This window comes from Mustela nigripes, chromosome 6 (assembly GCF_022355385.1).
Source record: "Mustela nigripes isolate SB6536 chromosome 6, MUSNIG.SB6536, whole genome shotgun sequence".
Lineage (NCBI taxonomy): Eukaryota > Metazoa > Chordata > Mammalia > Carnivora > Mustelidae > Mustela > Mustela nigripes.
In genome coordinates, this window is record NC_081562.1 from 111,365,957 (window position 1) to 111,383,553 (window position 17,597).

The following is a 17,597-nucleotide window of genomic DNA, read 5'->3' on the forward strand; positions in this document are numbered from 1 at the left end:
TCACAGCCACCAGGCACTTGGAGCCCACAGGATGGCGATCGCTGTCACAGACTCCTCTGTGCCACAGTGTGTGATTCTAAGTCTCTCCCTTCACCTGCCGTCATCCTAGCATCTTGACTATGATTTATGGTCATCTCAAAGGCAACCCTCGTTGTTATTTTATCTTGCATTTAGCATGAGAAGGGGAAAAGGTATTTGAAGCCAGATTATTCAAGAAAAGCATTGACCCAGTGGCATCATCAAACCTCCAGGAAGAAACTTAATTATATCCCATTAAAAAGCTCAATGCTCTCTTGCGATTTGAGCATATTAATGCAATTCAAGGTTCAGTTCAAGGTTCTTTAGGCAAAACTCACCTCTGAAAACCTAAATGGAGCTTGTGGTCTTTCTACCCTTGGAATGCCCAGTTGGCATAAATATTTTTGGAGATGGGCTCTCACTGCAAAATTTGTACTCTCTTAATTGATACAAATTGTTAGCGTTAGACACTTTCCAATTCAATCACAGTGTATCATGGCTTCGTGAGTTTTCATTTCATTCTGCCTTAGTATGACATATATTTTTCCTAAAAATTTCTAACACTTTCATTACATGTAATCTTAATTTCCCCTTAAAAATACGTATGTGGGGTTGAAAGAAGATAGGAAATCAGGGACACTTTGGCTTTTACTGTAGATAAGGAAAATGAAGAAAAACAGAAGTGATTTGGGAGCAAAGGTTAGAAACTAACTGCTCCACTCTGGAATATCATTTCTGAGATGTCTATGCGTTCCAGGGAAGGACATGTCAGGCAGGGAGCTGGGAGTGCCTAAAGATAGGGATTTGGAGATCAGCACAGAGAGAAAAGAAAGAAATCCCTTAGGAAAAAAAAAAAAGTGAAGGCAAAAAAGAGGAAAACCATGCTCTGGAGCTGGTAGAGGAGAAAATCTACAGGAAGGAGAGGGAGAGAAGAGTCAGATCCTCGGAGACCCCTGGTGAGAGAACGGGTCATAGGCAGAAGGTCTCGGGGCTCATGGGGACGCAGCCGGACTGGACTGGAAGCTGCGTTGAAGACGGCAAAGAAATTGGAGTCGGCAAGACCAGACGAACCAGTTCCAACCTAACCCAGTGATCGGATGAGAAGAGGGACCAGCCAGAAGGAAGACACAAGCGAGGACCTTCCTGACTAGACGACAAGCAATTGGCCGACACACGGGGGCTGCTGGGTGGTGGGAAGGGTCCTCTTGGGCTCTGTGACTGTAAATTTACATGGAGGCCTACGTGGTTTTGTCTCTCCAGCATCAGCTGTTGGGGGTGGGGAGGACGGCGAAGGAGAAAGGTGGTGGTTGGGCTTCACCAGAAACATGGCTTCCCAGGGGAACGGCCGGTCTTCAGTGGGAGAGAGAAATGTGGGGCCGATGGTGTCCTATACCTCAAAGAAGCAGAGGGTTTTGAGGGAGAAAAAGAGGAATGGGTTAGGAACGGAGTCTTGTGCCTTCCTCTTTCTTGCAAACAGAACCCATGGAGGCAGGCAGCGTCCCTCCACTCCCAGCAGGGAGAGCGCTCCGGAGCTGCCTCCCCCATCCCCCACACTCAGTTCTATTCACACCCCCCTCACCCCGTTCTGACAGCCCGTCCGTCCTGAGCAAGGGAGACAGGCTGCGCGATGAAGGTGGGATGGCGAATTCTGTGACGCAGCTGACCGTAAAAATCCCTCCTGTGTTTTCCAGACCGTCTTCTAAGTAAACTGTCATTGGAAGAAAGAGGAAGGTGGCCTTCTGTAAATTCTCCATTCAGTCAGAATAACATTTTCATTTTGGAACTGCGATGTACTCTTCAAATAAGTCAGGTATGTGGTGGGCGTTGGTGGGAGGACCTTCCAAGAGTTTGATATATGAGGTCACTGATTTACCTGATAACCTGCACGCTTTATAAATGAGCAGTTGAACTCTCTGCCAAATTTCAGTCCTAAATCAAGATCCAGGGACTCAATTGTGCATTTATAAAAGTGAAGGGAAGGTAACATGATCCCCGGGAGGTAGCAGCCTGTTTATTGCCATGGGAATGAGAACGCAGGAGGGCACAGGCAAGAAAAGAAAACCCACCAGATCTTGGGAGGCACGCAAGCTGAGATGCATCGCTGAATATGCACGCTGCAAAAAAAAAATAATAATAATAATAATAATAAAATAATAATAAAAATGAAAAAAATTGCATAATCAAAACCAAACAGAAAACAAGAGAAACTGATCTAAAGCTTCTAAATTACATCTTACTTATTCAAGTGTCCTTTCTTCCACGTAGGCCGAAGATCATTGCCTCCTAAATTCTGACCCCACCCTCCAAATGTTGAGGAGGATATTCTTGAAAGTTTTAGCCAATGTTTCCCAAATCTTGTTCCAAGGAATAATGTCAGGTTGGCTGCCTCAAAGTCTCATCAGGAGCTTTGGAAAAATGAGAGATTCTGGAGCTCTGTCCCAGAAATCCTTACTCGGTACGCCCTACAGGAGTAGGGCCCAGGAGTCTATAACTCAAAACAGATTTGCCCAGCCGACCATGTTAACCAGTCAGACAGAAGAATCCCTACTCTAGACTTATTATCGAAGAGTACCATTGAGTCATTTTAGGTTATGTTGTCATAAAACATATCAACTTAATAAAATTAGAAATTTTAACTCCTGTTCCTCCAGGCTGTACTATTTCGAGGATGATTTCAAGGATGATCCCATCAGGAGATGGCTGTGATGAATTCTACCTTCCTTCTGCTACCACCAGGGAAGGCAGAATATGGAGTTACAGTCAACATGGGTCTGTGTTCCTGACTTCACACAGCACGACAGAACAGACCACCAGCGCCCTTTCTCTTTTCAGAGTGAGATTGGTGCACGGCCCCTCGAAGAGATTGATTTTCTGATCTCCAAGGACTTGATTCACTCAGCAAGACCAAGAATTCATGTTCATCTCAACCACACAGGACCCAAATAGATAGAATCACCTCCTTGATTGCAGTGATGATTCAAACAATAATTGACAGTGGAAATTCCATTGATAATTGCAAGGTTCTTCCATAGATACTGTTAGACATTCTAGGGCAGTCATGAACAGCTTGACCCTTAACTAATGCTTTATGAAATAGAAGTGCAAATAATATTTCTTAAATGAACAGATTACCTTTTATAAGTGATTTTAAATATAAATCAGTGACCGCATTAATCCACCAAGGGTTATGAGAGTACATTGGAGTGTGTCCTCGAAAGCTCTAGCCATTAACGTGTTTCATGTCTTTCAGAGCAAACGAATGGGTCACTTCCCATCAGGCGTCAGGTTACATCATGGCCCTGTACTCGGGTCAATCGTCGTGGGTCGATACCTAAGTTAGTTAGGCATACAGAGTCAATTGATTAGAGGATTTTGGAAGCCCTGTTAAAGTTACTTAGCTGTTCCTCAATATGTGTGCCTTCTTTTTTAGTCATAGAGCTTTTGATTTCCGTGAAACCACAGAGAGACTCAGAATAAAGGCAGCATTCCCGCTGGGCGTGGGTACCCAGGTGATTGAAGGGCCACCCCCTTGGATGAGTGGGAGTGGGTGCAACTTCCAGTACCAGCCTTCGGGGGACAGCGTGTCCCTTCCTTCCCCGTCCCCCTTCCAGCTGGCAGAGTTCCAGGGTGGCAAGCAGGTGTCCAGCCAGCAGGGCATCAGGAAGGGGTCTCCTAGTGTCCTGTTGTCCCTCTGTAGCAAATTAACAGTTCTCTGAAGCAGGTTCCCCACGCCAGTGACTTCTGATAAGGCCAGAGAAGAGTTACCTCCACGGTGAATGTCTGTCCACTGGAGAGCAACGCAGCGTGGAGACCATGACGTGTTTGACGAAAGCTCTCCATGGATGGTAATTACTATTATGCACGATTACTAATGGGAATGGTTGGGAGCAGAGACCGCTGCTTCGCGGCAACTGGCTATAGACTTTCTTGTTTTTTAATAACATATGTGTCAGCCAAACAGACATCTGCCTTAACAGCTTTTACTTATTTCTACTGTTTGCTTACCTCCCTGCATTAAACAGGGCTCGGTCGCTGGCATAGTCATCTGAAATCTCCATGTCCTGATCCTCAGAAATCACATCTTTAATCATCGCTGCCAGGTCTGTGGGGATTTTTGTGAAAACAATCAGCCTTTCTTTAAGCTGAAACCGTTCCATTTACCTTGAAGTTCTTTTTTTTTTTTTTCCCCTACTCATAGTTTCTGCTGATCTTTCCTGGCAGAAGGGAAGTTTCGGTTGTTCCCGCACGGACTTGTTTTCCTACCTGCGGTTCAAGTATAAGCCTGTTTGCAGCCGTCCCCCGGCAGTGCCGCAGTGTGGGGTGTGTCTCTGGCCAGGGGACTTGGGCACTGAGTCTGGTTATTTCATAGGGGATTTTGGAAAGGGCTTGCAGCACTTACTATGACTATGCTGGCTTGAATTTAATGGAAGGTATGTGTCACCGGGGAAGGACGGGAGATGTCTCATGTGGTTTCCCACTGAGTTTCATCAGGGTAACCCGAAAGACCAACTCTGAGGCCACCCCACAGCGGCGAGGAGCTCAGCCTGGTGTTTCCCATAGAACAAGCACGGATCTGAACAGCAAAGGAAACCCTGGCCTGGCTGCTCCACTGAGTAATGCCATATATGGAACCCACAGGACTCGCCACGAGTAATCCAGACTCACCGTGGGATGCGTCATGCATCAGACTGGTCAAGGGGTCCCCAAGCGAAGGGGAAGCAGCAATGACAGAGGAGGCATCTCAAGATTCTCTCTTCAGGACACCTGAGAGAATGGCGGGCGGGCTGCCAAGCAGCCGGGAGCAAACAATCCGTTGCATAGTTTTCTGCATGCGTCAAATGCTCGTCCTATCCAGGCATAGGTTTCCATCCAGCAGAGGTGTGTCGTGGGGCCCTTGGGCTTCAGGGGGCAATGTGGCAGTGCTGTGTCACCCCAGATGCTTGATCACATTGCCATGTGTGCACACATGCTGGGGCTTCCATGTGTACACACACAGCCGGGTCTTAAGATCACATCAGCACGTGTGCACATGCAGCGGGGTCTTCCGGTCCCATCATTAGGTGTGCAAACATGCTGGGGCTTCCGGTCACATTGCGAGGTGTGTGCACACACTGGGGTTTCCAAACACATTGTTAAGTGTGCACACACCGTGAGGTGTTACGATCACGTCACTACGTGTGCACACATGGCTGGGCCTTCCAAGCACGTTACAACGTACGCACACACAACTGAGTCCTCCAGTGACATTGCTAGGTGTGCGCACACGGCTGAATCCTCCAGCCTGCCAGCTGCCTTGCTCTGAATTCTTACCACTTTCCTCCCCTAGACGAGCACAGAGCAAGTGCTGAACGCTGAGACAGAGGACGTTTATACAGATTAGAACTGTCAGATAAGACAGGCTGCCCAGTTAAAGCTGAATTTCAGGTAAACCCCAGGATTTTTTTAGTGTTATGTCCCAAGTCTTCGTTTTTGCTTGTTTACCTGAATCTGAAGTTTAGCTGGACTTTGTGTATCATTTATTTGCTGAAACTGGCAACCTTCATCCACATTCAATCTGTGCCACTGACTCAGACACAGCATTAAATGTCAGAGGCTCTCCCTTTCTCTGTGTCTAGAAGGCAGGGGGTGAGGTTGCTGTGAGAGGGGAAAGAGAGGGTTCTAATGCTCACCTCCCATCACCTGGCTCTGTGCCCATCAGTTCAACGTATGTTCCCTTGACAGGGTCTTATTTTAGATCTCCCGTGTGCCGAGCAGTGTCTTCTGCAGAAGTCATCCAAGATGACTAAGATGTGGGTCTCGGCAATTAATTGCAGCAGTCCTGTTTTACCTTTTTAGTAATCCTGTAACACAATAGTTATTTCTATTCTACACACGAGGAGAATGAAATGCAGAGAATTGGTCACAGGACAAGTTGCTAGGGGAATTGGATATTGATGTGACTCCAAAGCTGAACACTTTTCCTTATTCGGTTCTGCTTCCACACAGCTCTCGAATGACAAGTCCGAGTGGAGTGTTAGCCCCCAAAGCACTACGACTCTGTGACGGGTAACTGCCCTGTTTCTTCTTCCCCCCTGTGGATGCTCATGGCTTGCTGATATCCCGTGTTAAGGGAGCTCTTTCTAATCATGCTGTGTCCAAATGCCACCCTGTGAAATGTCAACAGAGGACGTGTTATCCAGAAGACAACTGGAGTCTTTTCTCTTGCTGACCTTCCCTTGCAATCTTCCTTAGATGGGATTCGGGGAGTTTTAGGAAGGGCTGAGCCCATGGGGAGAGGAGAGGATGTTTGTTGAGCATGAGGCTCGGAATAAAAATAGCTAAATGCTTAATGGTATCTTTTTTAGGTCATGTCAAAATGTCCTGGGGCTCAACAGTGGTGGCAAAAGAGTTGTATGAAAACATCTTGCTCGGCCAGCTGAAGAGATGATGAATTTATTCCTAATCATTCACCCGCCACCTTCTGAAGAGCGGCTCTACCTTCCTAGAGGGTATGACCAGAAACTGCCAAGGGGCCATTGCTCCCTACATGTCAACTGACCTAGAGCTCCCTGAAGGGACTTCTATGATTGGTTGCAGTGTTAAATGTTGTGCCTAGGATGCAGATGTTTTGCTGGTTTGCTGTTCATAAAAATAGCTGCTTACAGTTCAAAGATGTGAAGATTTCTACAAAGCTTATCAGGAAAAGGACAGTATCCCAACATCCTCCCCAATTTCTCAGAGTAACCAATCTTAATTTGTTTCATGTGTTTGTTTCCATTTTTTTTAATAAAACAGTTATATTGCTGCTTTTTAGTTTGTTAGATTGATGCATAATCTAGGAAATGGCCACAGTGGAAACCAAGGTTTGGCTTTCTTTCACCACACTATCCAAGCATCTAAAACACCCGTACTATCCACCCTCCTCCTGAAACAATGAATTTCGGCTTTATCAATCTTCTCTGTACCTGTTGTTGAAACTATGTGAATGCTGTCCACAGGTGAGACAAGTAATATAATATGATGAACTTCCATGTACATTTTATTATCCTTGTTTCTAGTAATTAATGATCATCTCCACTTTCATGGCTTAGCTATCTCTACTTTCCACAAATTTAACCCCAAATATTCCATTCATTGTCTAAACCTCCTCACAACCGTGTCAGCTCTATCAGGTATCTTGTCAGTTTTGGCTTTTTGAAGGACACCTCCTAGAGCCCTCTGACCTGCCCAGAACAAACTGGCCATGCTCTATGCCTGGTCACCTTCCAGTTCCCTCTCTGGCATCCTGGGAGCCTACTGCTCTGATGCGTCAGAACACTGGTTTGATCTATGTCTCCTTCCTTTATAGGGTGTGTATCCTTCAGTGTTTCTCCAGAGAGGATTCTTAAAGATAAATACTGAGAACTGACATATTGAAACATGAATATATGTTTATTGTAATATCATTCTTAATCAACAGTTGGGCTGGGTATAAAATTCCAGGTTCAAGGTCACTTTCCTTGGGGATTTCGAGGATATTTTTCTATCACCATTCAGCTTCCACTGTTTTGGTTGAGAACTTTGAACATTTTCCACCATTGATGCTTTATGTTGACCTGCTTGTTTTCTCTCTGGAAGCTGGTGGGATTTTTCTCTTTGCTCCAAGTGTGACGTCCATATTAATATGGTAAACATAGTTAAGACTTACCTACTTAATAAATATGCAGTTATGTCAAAATTTGCTGGATTTTGCTAGATGTCAGGGAGTCCCTGAAAACAGGACACACACTATGCAGCTCTGAGACCCAAAGAGGCACAGAGGAGTGAGAACCAGAGACACAGCTTTCCAGCTCAGACATTTTTGTGGATTTAGACAAATCCTAGGAATCTGCAGAAAATTTTGGCTCCTGTAGCTATAGCTGCATACTTTGTATTTGCAAAAGCCATTTCCCGCTAACACATACACTTGGATAAGAACCCATGTGAAATAGGGAAATATAGATCAGCTACGCCAGCCATAAAGCAAGGCTTGGCAAGCCAGATTATCAGAGAGTTTCCTAATATCAAGGAGGGAAATGATATCAAAAACAAAACAAAAAACAAAACCCTTTTGTCTTTATCTTATGACAACAAACTAAGACATAAATTTGATATTAGTCAAAGAAAATAATGGTAGGATCTAATTTTGCAAGGTTATTTCTCTTTCTTAATTGTTTACCCCAGAGTTGAATACAATTCTCAGTAATAACCAGGAATGCTTCTTTTTCATTACTTTGTTATTAGAGTAATCATCTGCTGCTGCCAATAGGAAGCTAAGTCATAAACACCGAGTTACATAGATAGAATCCTGTAGGTATCCCTGTCTCCAAAGCCAAAGCTTCCAGACATATCAATCAACTCAGCAAGGTAGGGAATGCCAGAACATTTAGCCCACCTTGTGACTCATCAGCTTGTCCAACAGGAATAAATTTTTTCCAAGTTAAAAATAGAAGACACGGTTGGAGAAATATGAAATTTGGAAATTAATATGGTGGAGGAAGAGCTAACCATGGAAATAAAAGTGTAAAAAGAGAAAACCTGAGGTTAACCTGAGACATTCTACTTTGCTTGGGATGGGGAGGTGCCAAATGCAGCACTGGAAGAGAGGAAGGAATCCAGAAAATCCCCACAGCCTCAATTTTTAAACTACTCAAAGGTTCACACACATCCAAATCTCTGACGGGACTTGTTAAGGAACTTAAACGCCTGGCTCCTATCCCAGATCTGCTCTATCAGAAGTCGACATTTTGGGACTTTTGGAGAGCTCAGTCGGTAGAGCATGTGACTCTTGATCTTTGGCCCCATGTTGGGCATAGAGCTTCCTTAAAAAACAAACAGAAATCTGCATTTTAACACACTCCTCAGATGACCCAGGCAAGTACGGAAGTTTGGTGATGAATGACTGATCTTGACTCAAGAGTAGGAGGAAACAGACACGAATACACCACTGGTCTGGAGGGGAACAGCAGAGGAAGGGAGTTTCCATATTGCATCTGTGCCTCCTTGTTCAACTTTCTTCAAACAAGGTTAAGGGTCAGCATCTAATTTTGTTTCTTATCTCCCCCTCCCTCCACAGATAGACTTTAAGATGCACACTCTTATTGCTTCTCAACCTAAAGCTGCTCTCAAAGTTCATGTTTAAAAGACTTATTTATATCAGGAAGACAGAGAGTACATGTGAGTGGGGGGAAGGGGCAAGAGAGAGAGAATCTTCAAGCAGGCTCCCACCTCAGAGGGAAGCCCAATGTGGGGCTCGATCTCACCACCCATTTGATCATGACCTGAGCTGAAACCAAGAGTCAGATGTGCAACTGACTAAGTCATTCCGGCACCCCAAAAGGGACTTTTACTTAATGACAGGAGGTACATTTATAACTTATTTTAGAAAACTTGGGAGAGGGGTGCCTGAGTGGCTCAGTCCGTCAAGTGTCTGCCTTGGGGTCATGATCAGGGTTCTGGGATCAAGTTCCACATCAGGCTTCCTGCTCAGCAGGGAGCCTGCTTCTCCCTCTCCCTCTGCTGTTCCCCCTGCTTGTGCTGTCTTTCTGAGAAGAGAGGAGAGGAGAGGAGAGGAAAGGGAAAAGAAAAGGGAAGAAAACTTGGAAGATTTTGACCTGGGCTGGGATGATAGGACAGGATTGACACAGAAACATACAACAAGTTGAAAGATGTCCCCTGGTGGCTACCAGTCCTCTAGGCCAGATGGTAGGTAAGCCACTGTCCTCCCTCCCCTAAAGCCTAGGGAGCTGGAGACCCAGATACTACCATAGCCCACCAGATGAGCTGGGTGCTGAAACTGGGTCCACGAGTAGACATTCCACAGTAATAGCTCTCACTTGTGCATTCTCCACTCACTGTGGAGACCCATGAAGACAAGAAAGTCACATCCCAAAACCACCTAGTGTCTTGCCAGTATGCTGGTAGGAAGTAATGGAAATCCAACATAAACTACCTTCACCAGAAATGGGATTTGATTCCTCTAGGAGAACTAGAACCAGAACTGGCCTGGCTCTTTGCTGAATGAAGTGTCTCTGGTCTTGATCTCCCTCCTTTTTTGTCTCTCTGGCCGAAGAACCTGGTTTCCTACAGGCTTTGGGGTGGGACCATTCTACAATCCCAGGAAGGCTGTGGAGTGTTGCACCGTGGTCACTTGCCCACCTTTGAACCAACCATTACATCTGGAAAGAACACAGAATTGGCCAGGCCTTGAGGATATGCTGCCCATGGGTTTGGGGTGGTGGCTTTACTCAGAAGCCCCGCAGGACTTAATAGAGGTGGTATTAGCAGAAGACGAGGGAAAGAAGCAGGTGCAAATATCCATCATTATCATTTGCTGACTTTGTGACTTGCTCGAATGAATGAATTCCTTTATGCCAACTAGGGTTGTTATATGAATTAAATAAGATAAATTATGTCAGACCCTTGGCACACAGTAGCTAATCAATATATAGTTATTATTACTGCCAAATAGCTTCCTTCTTAAGAACTTACAAGCCATGCAAATATATAAGCTTAATTAAACCCAACCTTATTTATGTGATTGAAAACCCTCAAGAATCCTAATGTAATCATTTTACAAGAAGGTGTTGGAGACAAGACTCACACCTACCTTGCGAGCTAAACAGCAAGTAAATCAATCCAATTGGCCTCTTGTCCAATAAAATTGTTATGTACCAGAGGCACACGCAGATTAAAAAAACACACAACAACAACAACCTGGAGAGGATTCCTTGCACAAATCTAGTCTAATAGTCCCATATCATGGATTAGGACATTGGCTGGAGAGATAGAGACAGAGGTCTAGGCGCCCAGACGCTGTTAGAGGCAAACTGGGCCCTGGACCCAGGAGTGCTCGCCATATAGGACTGCCACCTCCCCACTGCCCTCCCCCTTTGACCGCCTGAGCGGCTCGCTAGCCTAGAACAGGAGAGTAGACCTCAGGCACCTGGGGCAGCCACTCAGGTCGTTTCAGAAGGTGATCATGAAGGTCAGTCAGAGGAGAACGTAGCTGCAGGCTTCCAAAAACTCGGCAGCCACTGGTCTCAGGCAGCCGGTGTTCCACGGAAGCCAAAGTCCCCCTGACTGGCATCGACCCCTGTAGCACACCCTCCAGGACCCCCCACAGGACTTTCCCACAGTAGAAAAGTGAGCGGGAGCCAGTGGGCCAGCTGCCCCTTCCCTTGCACAATGTTCTCCCTGCCCGTGCCTCCTCCCAGGGCTCCCCCCTGCAGCTGGCCAACCGGAGGCGCTCCCAGTCCCTCGCTTCTGCAAGAACGCAACATGTGTCCTGTCTGCGGGTCTGCAGCCTCTCTCTCCCTAAAGCCTCACTGACTTCCGCCCCGTTCCCTAAATCTACTGAGCTCATTCACCTTATTCCTATCAAATTCTTCTTCCTATAAAACAGAGTCACTTTTGAATTCCATCTTTAATTAATGCAACATACACAACCCAAAAATATTAATTGTGCAGGCAAAATGCAGCAAAGGATCCTGCATGAGACCTGGGACACAGAAAAGGGGATTGACTGGGATTCACCGGTTCACCTTGAACACCCCCAGGGCCAGGGAGGAGCAACTTTCCCAGATGCTCGTGTGTGCCAATGTGCAGCCAAGTTTGGGAACCACCTTCCTAAGACACACGCCCACTCAGCTCTCCATTGTTAAAGGTGATGCTTCACACAAGGTTGACTTCTGCTTTCCTTCTCCAGCTCAGTAGTTTGCAAACTTGAGCATATATTAGAATTAACGGGGAGGCCAGTTAAGATGGATTTAGGGGTGTCACTCACTGGGTTCTGATTCTGTAATCCAGAATGGAACTGGAAGTTTGCAGATCTGCTAAGTTCCCAGAAGGTAGGAGCTGCTGGTTGGGACCTGTCCCTGACCAATTTTTCTCCATTTGGACACATAATTGCCTAGAAAGAAAGGTCCTAATGAAGGAAAAGAGATGAAACAGGCCCTGAATTTCCCATGGTTACTTAAAGCACGCATTAGCCATTATCTGGCTCACATCTTAAATGCAGCATTGGATAACGTAGATGAGGTGAGTGTTGGAGAATGTCACTGGTTATTATCATAACTGGAGAGTCAGAGCTACTGGAGTCTGAATCCTGATTCTAGAACTACCGGTTACATAAGCATAGGAACATTGGCCTTTCCCCCTGCTAAATCTCAATTTCAGAGTTATAAAGTAGGATAAAAATGCACCCCAGGGACATGATCACATAAAGGTAAATGAGATAAATTGAGTGCAACACACAGCACATCAGAGATGCTTTGTAAATATGTGGTGGGTGATTCCAGTCAATGACAGAAAGGATATGCAAGCTGCCAGGCGACACATCAGTGGGCCTGCTTGTGCTGAACCAGGACACATAAGGATCTGAAATGGTGAGCGCTTCCTACAAGGTGTCCAAAGAGATCTCCAACCAGAGGCATCCAAGTCTGGAAGTTCATGTTATAATACTAAATACTAAATACATTAGTGAATCTACAGAAAATAAAAATAAAGCCGTCCCGATGCTACAGGAAAATGTACGGTGAGGGATAGGACATGGGGCCGGGCAGCCAGGTTCGGGGGCTCTGAGAGCGAACTTCTACATGGTTCGGGCTTCATGAGGTGAGCAGTCGGCAACCAGCAAGAGGGCACTTGGTCAACACTGATGTCACTCCATGTTCTTGAGTCCCAGGTTCCCGAGGAAGGTCTGTACACAAACAGTAGGAGGAAGAAAGGTTTCTCTGTCTTCGTGGTTTCCTTCAGCGTTTCCACACTTAATGTGGATCCATTGGTCTTTAGCGGAGTGTAACAGTAACATCTGGCGAGAGGACCTGCTCCACGTCGGGGGACGAATGGTCTGTAGCAGGAGGTATAACCTGGGCCCCTGTAGATTCAAGCAATCCTTGCCTTTTTGTATCTCCTGCTGGTTGGGAGCTTTGAAATCAGGCGTGTTTGGATTTGAATCTTTTTGCCATCACACCCATGCTGTGTGACCTTGGTCAGGTCACTTAACCTCTCTGAGCCTAAGTCTCCTTTTATGAAAATGGTCATTATCATGCCAACGTGATAGGACTACTGTCAAGTTAAATCAAGCTGTGCATGTTCTGGATATGTAACAGAGCATATATGAGAATTAATGTAATTAATGTAATGTAACAGGAGGTGGGGAAGGGGTGCTTATTAGGAAAGCACCTTATATTTTGATTGGAGACCATCTGCCTGGCACTGCGTCCACAATGGGTCTCATAGTGGAAAGAAAATGCCCTCATGATGAGCCACATCAGGAGAGTTTCCATCACAGATGACCTTAACACAGGAGACTAGTTTTCAGGGACTAGGACTCAGGGCGGGTAACAGTTTAGTGTGGGATGTGTCAATGCTGGGGTGGAGATGGAAGACCATCGAACCGAGAGGAAGCAGAGGGTAGTGGACGGATTTTCCAGGGGAGGAAGGAGACAAAGGAAGAAGAGGTGAGCCTGCGGGGGTCAAGAAAAGATCAGCCCCCTTCACTCAAGGGAGGAGGTGGCCCTCACTGCCCTGGGTCCTAGCCCACTGTCTGTGGGCCACAAGGATGAAAGAGGAGGAATGAACACCCGTCTGCCCCAAATCCATTCATCCTGGCCACTGGCCAGCCACTCTCCAAACCACCCCCTCCTGTTCTTTTCGTCTGGTTGGAGGAATCAGCCCCGTTGTTACTAGAAGCTTCTTTCTGTGCTGACATGCTCATGCACTTAAAATATCGATGGGGAAGACAGGACATATGATAGCTGAGTGCGGTTGCAGTAAGTGCGGTTGAGTAAGGAAGGTGTGAGCTGTATTATAAAGTCAGGGCTGAATTGTTGGCTGTTCTTCGGGAAAGAAGGAAATCATAAGATTATTTGCTATGTAAAAGAAAATTTATTTTCAAGAATGTCTAGTGCTTTCAAAGTTCCAAAAAGGCCAATGATAAAGCCAGGAATTCTCTGATAGATGCACTTTTTTGTAACGTATACTATATCTCAATTGAAGGCTCACATTAAAATTATTTAGCTATCACATCATCTTGGAACGAACCAGGGGCCCTTTCTGTTACGAGAAAATTCTTGCCGAGGCATAAACAGCTCACAGCTGGGACTGCTCTGGGGAACCCCCTCATTCAGACACAAAGCTGGGGCATCCATAAAAATAACCTTGGCGAATATAATATTACTAAACGGTTTCTGTACTAGAAGATTTACCTGCTCCTTCCAAGTTGCCTGTCCACAAAAAGGCATGTCAGTAAATCCCAGGATGCTCTCGAAATAGCGCATCCTGCTGAGAGCAGGTGAGGTGTGGGGGACACTCTCCCAGCGTGAAGCCCATGCCCTACTTAATCAGATGTGATTAAAAAGAAATCCAAGTTTAGTTGCTGCTATGCTTAGCCAAGAAAAAAGGCTCCAAAAAGCCCCAAGGTCCTCTTAAGAGAATACTGATGCGATCCTAAACCCAGAGCTCAAGGCCAGGCGGTATGAGCTCCCACTGCTCTCTGGAGAAGTCCGTCAGGGGTTTAAAACCTGCCTGTGGGGCTGGCCTCAATGTGGGCACACTGCATGGACATACACATGCACACACGTGTGCACGCACACACGAGGGCATCCAGTGTCCGTCCAGCTACTGCAGGATGCCACGACTAGCGGGATGACAGCCACTCACCACCAGCGGCAGCATCGGGATCCTCAGGACACATGAGCCCAAGGGAAACTAGGTCAGCCACGGTTCTTAAGGGATTAACACTGGATCTTCCTTCAAACTCTCCAGGATGAAAATGATGCAATATTAAAGACCTCAGGCTTCCGTCTCTTCTGATTATTTTATTTGCTTCAAATTAAACCACTTTTTATGGGTAATTTATGGATTTCTACAAGTAACTGTGTTTAGTTTTATTATATATCATACGTTTTAACTTCTGAACCCCCAAAATTCAATGGACATAAATCTCACCCTGTGGTTTAAATAACAATAAGGAAAGAAGGCATTTTTCAGACTTTTCACTAGCTTATTTTTTTACCTAAATTTTGGAAGCTAGTCTTTCCCCATTTTGTTGAATTCAAATCTACCTGCCATTACACACACACGCGCGCACACACACACACATTTTTTCCTTCCCATATTGACTGCTGTGATAAATACACGTTTGGTCTTTGTCCGCAGTTCCTGGCACGCTGATCCGAAAACTCTCAGCATCTCTTGGAGTGATGTGCGTCTTTGGCAGGTTAATAAGATGGTCAGTAGCTGAGGTTCCCTAGAGGAGGGCTGGTCGCCAAAAAGTCCAGATCAGGACTATCGAATTGGAACTTTCCAACCCACTGAGGAGAGGAGAGGGTGCTGGAGAGTTCAATCACCAATAATAGACCATGATTTAATCAGTCATGCCTGTGTAATGAAATCCCCATAAAATTCCTAAAGGATGAAAGTCAGAGAGCTTCCTGACTGGTGAGCACCGCAAGGGGCCAGGAGGAGGGTGTACTCATGAAGGGTCTGGGAGCTCCTGGCCTCGTCCCCAGAAAAAGGGACAGAAATAAAAATGGACGGGTATTATTAATTTAAAAATAAAAATTATATTATAGTCTAAGAATAAAAATAAAAATAAATACTTATTTTAAAAATAAAAATATATTTTATATATCAACATTTAAAATATATAAAACATAAATGTATGTTACATCATCATATGATATATAATATATAGTTATAATTTTATACATACACACATAAACACAGAAATTTATTATAGGAATTTTCTAACATAGTTATGGAGGCCAGGAAAGCTGATGGTCTTCCTCTGCAAGTTGGATAGCTGAAAGCCAGGGGTGTCATTCAATCTGAGTCCAAAGGCCTAAGCACTAGGAACTGACATCTCAGGGCAGGAGAAGACAGATGTCCAAGTTCAGCTTGAGCAAAAGAACAAATCTGCCTTTCCTTTGCCTTTCTGTTCTATTCAGACCTTCAACTAATCAGATGAGGCCCACCAACACTGGGGAGGACTATCTTTCTTTTCTTTACCACTCTATTGATTCAAATGTTCATTTCTTTCAGAAACTCCCTCACAGATATGTCTAAACAGAATGTTTTACCAGCTATCTGAGCATCCCTTAGCCAGAACTGACACAGAAAATTAATCATCATGGGAGTAACAAAGTATCCATTGCGAAAGAAAAAAGAATCTGTAAAACTGACCACAAGCACCACCAAACAAACAAAATGTTAAACCGACTTACAGAATTTCTTTCTTTCACCTAGAAAACTTATCAGTGTTATTTCTTTCATGTTATTAAGAAAACAATCATAAATTTGTTCTGACTACCTGGCTGTGATTACATGATTCTGTGAAAAGATATAATTTCACACAGTGGGAGGAAGGGCTGATTGCTGAGTATTTCATGATCAATAACTATTCTGATATCTCCATCCGTGAAAGGGAAGTTCAGAACAACACGCAGAGCTATAGTGTATGATGATCGGCTGGTAGCAGGGGCTGCAGAGGCAGAACACACAAAACTCTTCCAAAACAGACATTTACATCTTAATTTAATGTGAGCATGCCGCTTGTTCACAGGAGTTATTTGGGAATTACCAAAGGATGCAGAAGACAAGAGGAGCTTCCTGAAGGCTGGCTGCTGTCAATCTCCTTCAGGCTGTCCATGCTGGCCATAGCCGGGCTCGTATAGAAACTAGGCAAACCAACAGACTCAACGAAGATCCAAAGGGCAAAATGTTGAGCAGATTGGGGTGAACAAGGCCAGGAAGCATTTGGGGAAGGGACTCAGGCAACACAACATGACTCCTTGCTCAGAGGAGATTGGTGGAGGGAATGAAAGGTGAGTCACCACCATGGGTCCCCTGCCAAGGCCCAAGAAAGACACCCAGGTGAGGGGAAGACAAACAGAACCCCAATTGTTGGTATCCTTGGACAGAGTCAAAGTGAGCATGACACGGGTAGATAGGCACACCCACGGACCCGAGAGGCTTTCCCTTTAAGACAGGTGCGTGCTCAGAGTCCACCGGGGCTCTCTGAGTCCACAAGATAATCTACCCCTGGAAAGACAAGGGCAGGAAGTCAAGCAGGTAGATGTCACACCACTAAGGAATGGCTTTGGTTTAAAACCTCTTTCCTTTTACATTCCACGAGCCTGAAAACTACATACAAATAAACCTAAAGGGTGACCATGTCCACAAAAAAATCAGTTCACAAAAAGGAATAGATGACACCACCTGGGAGGCTAAAGTGAGATTCGCTACAATCACCTGCACCCCAGGTGGCTTTTGGAGCTAGGATAGGACTGTCCCAAAGTGCCATCCAAATATTGATGGGGGAGGGGGGGAGTTGCAGGCGCTTTACATTTTCCTCTGAGATATTACTTTACTACTACGGTGATGTTTGCAGGGAAGACTTGAAGAGAGACCTCTTATCTTTTTTCTAACTAGAATTAATTTCCAATTCTAACTTTAAAGTTTCCAAGGGAAACATTTCTTAAGAATAGTATTTTGTCATAAAAACAAACCCTTGAATCATAAGGGAAATTAAAGAGAATGGACTACAAAGTTTTCCACCTGTTGTTAATTTGTACTTA

The 17,597-nt window shown here is 45.1% G+C and overlaps 2 long non-coding RNA genes across 2 annotated transcripts; one reads left to right on the forward strand and one right to left on the reverse strand.

Moving 5' to 3' along the window:
- Positions 1 to 246: 246 nt before the first annotated feature.
- Positions 247 to 4,766, reverse strand: LOC132020851 (uncharacterized). Its single transcript, XR_009405112.1, has 4 exons — positions 4,684 to 4,766; positions 4,024 to 4,120; positions 1,598 to 2,132; positions 247 to 1,405 (listed from the first exon to the last, which is right to left on the reverse strand). It is a non-coding gene; the product is annotated as an uncharacterized LOC132020851 (long non-coding RNA).
- On the forward strand, positions 3,631 to 6,803 carry LOC132020850 (uncharacterized). The gene is made up of 5 exons (XR_009405111.1): positions 3,631 to 3,863; positions 4,041 to 4,118; positions 4,657 to 4,896; positions 6,004 to 6,063; positions 6,363 to 6,803. It is a non-coding gene; the product is annotated as an uncharacterized LOC132020850 (long non-coding RNA).
- Positions 6,804 to 17,597: the final 10,794 nt, after the last annotated feature.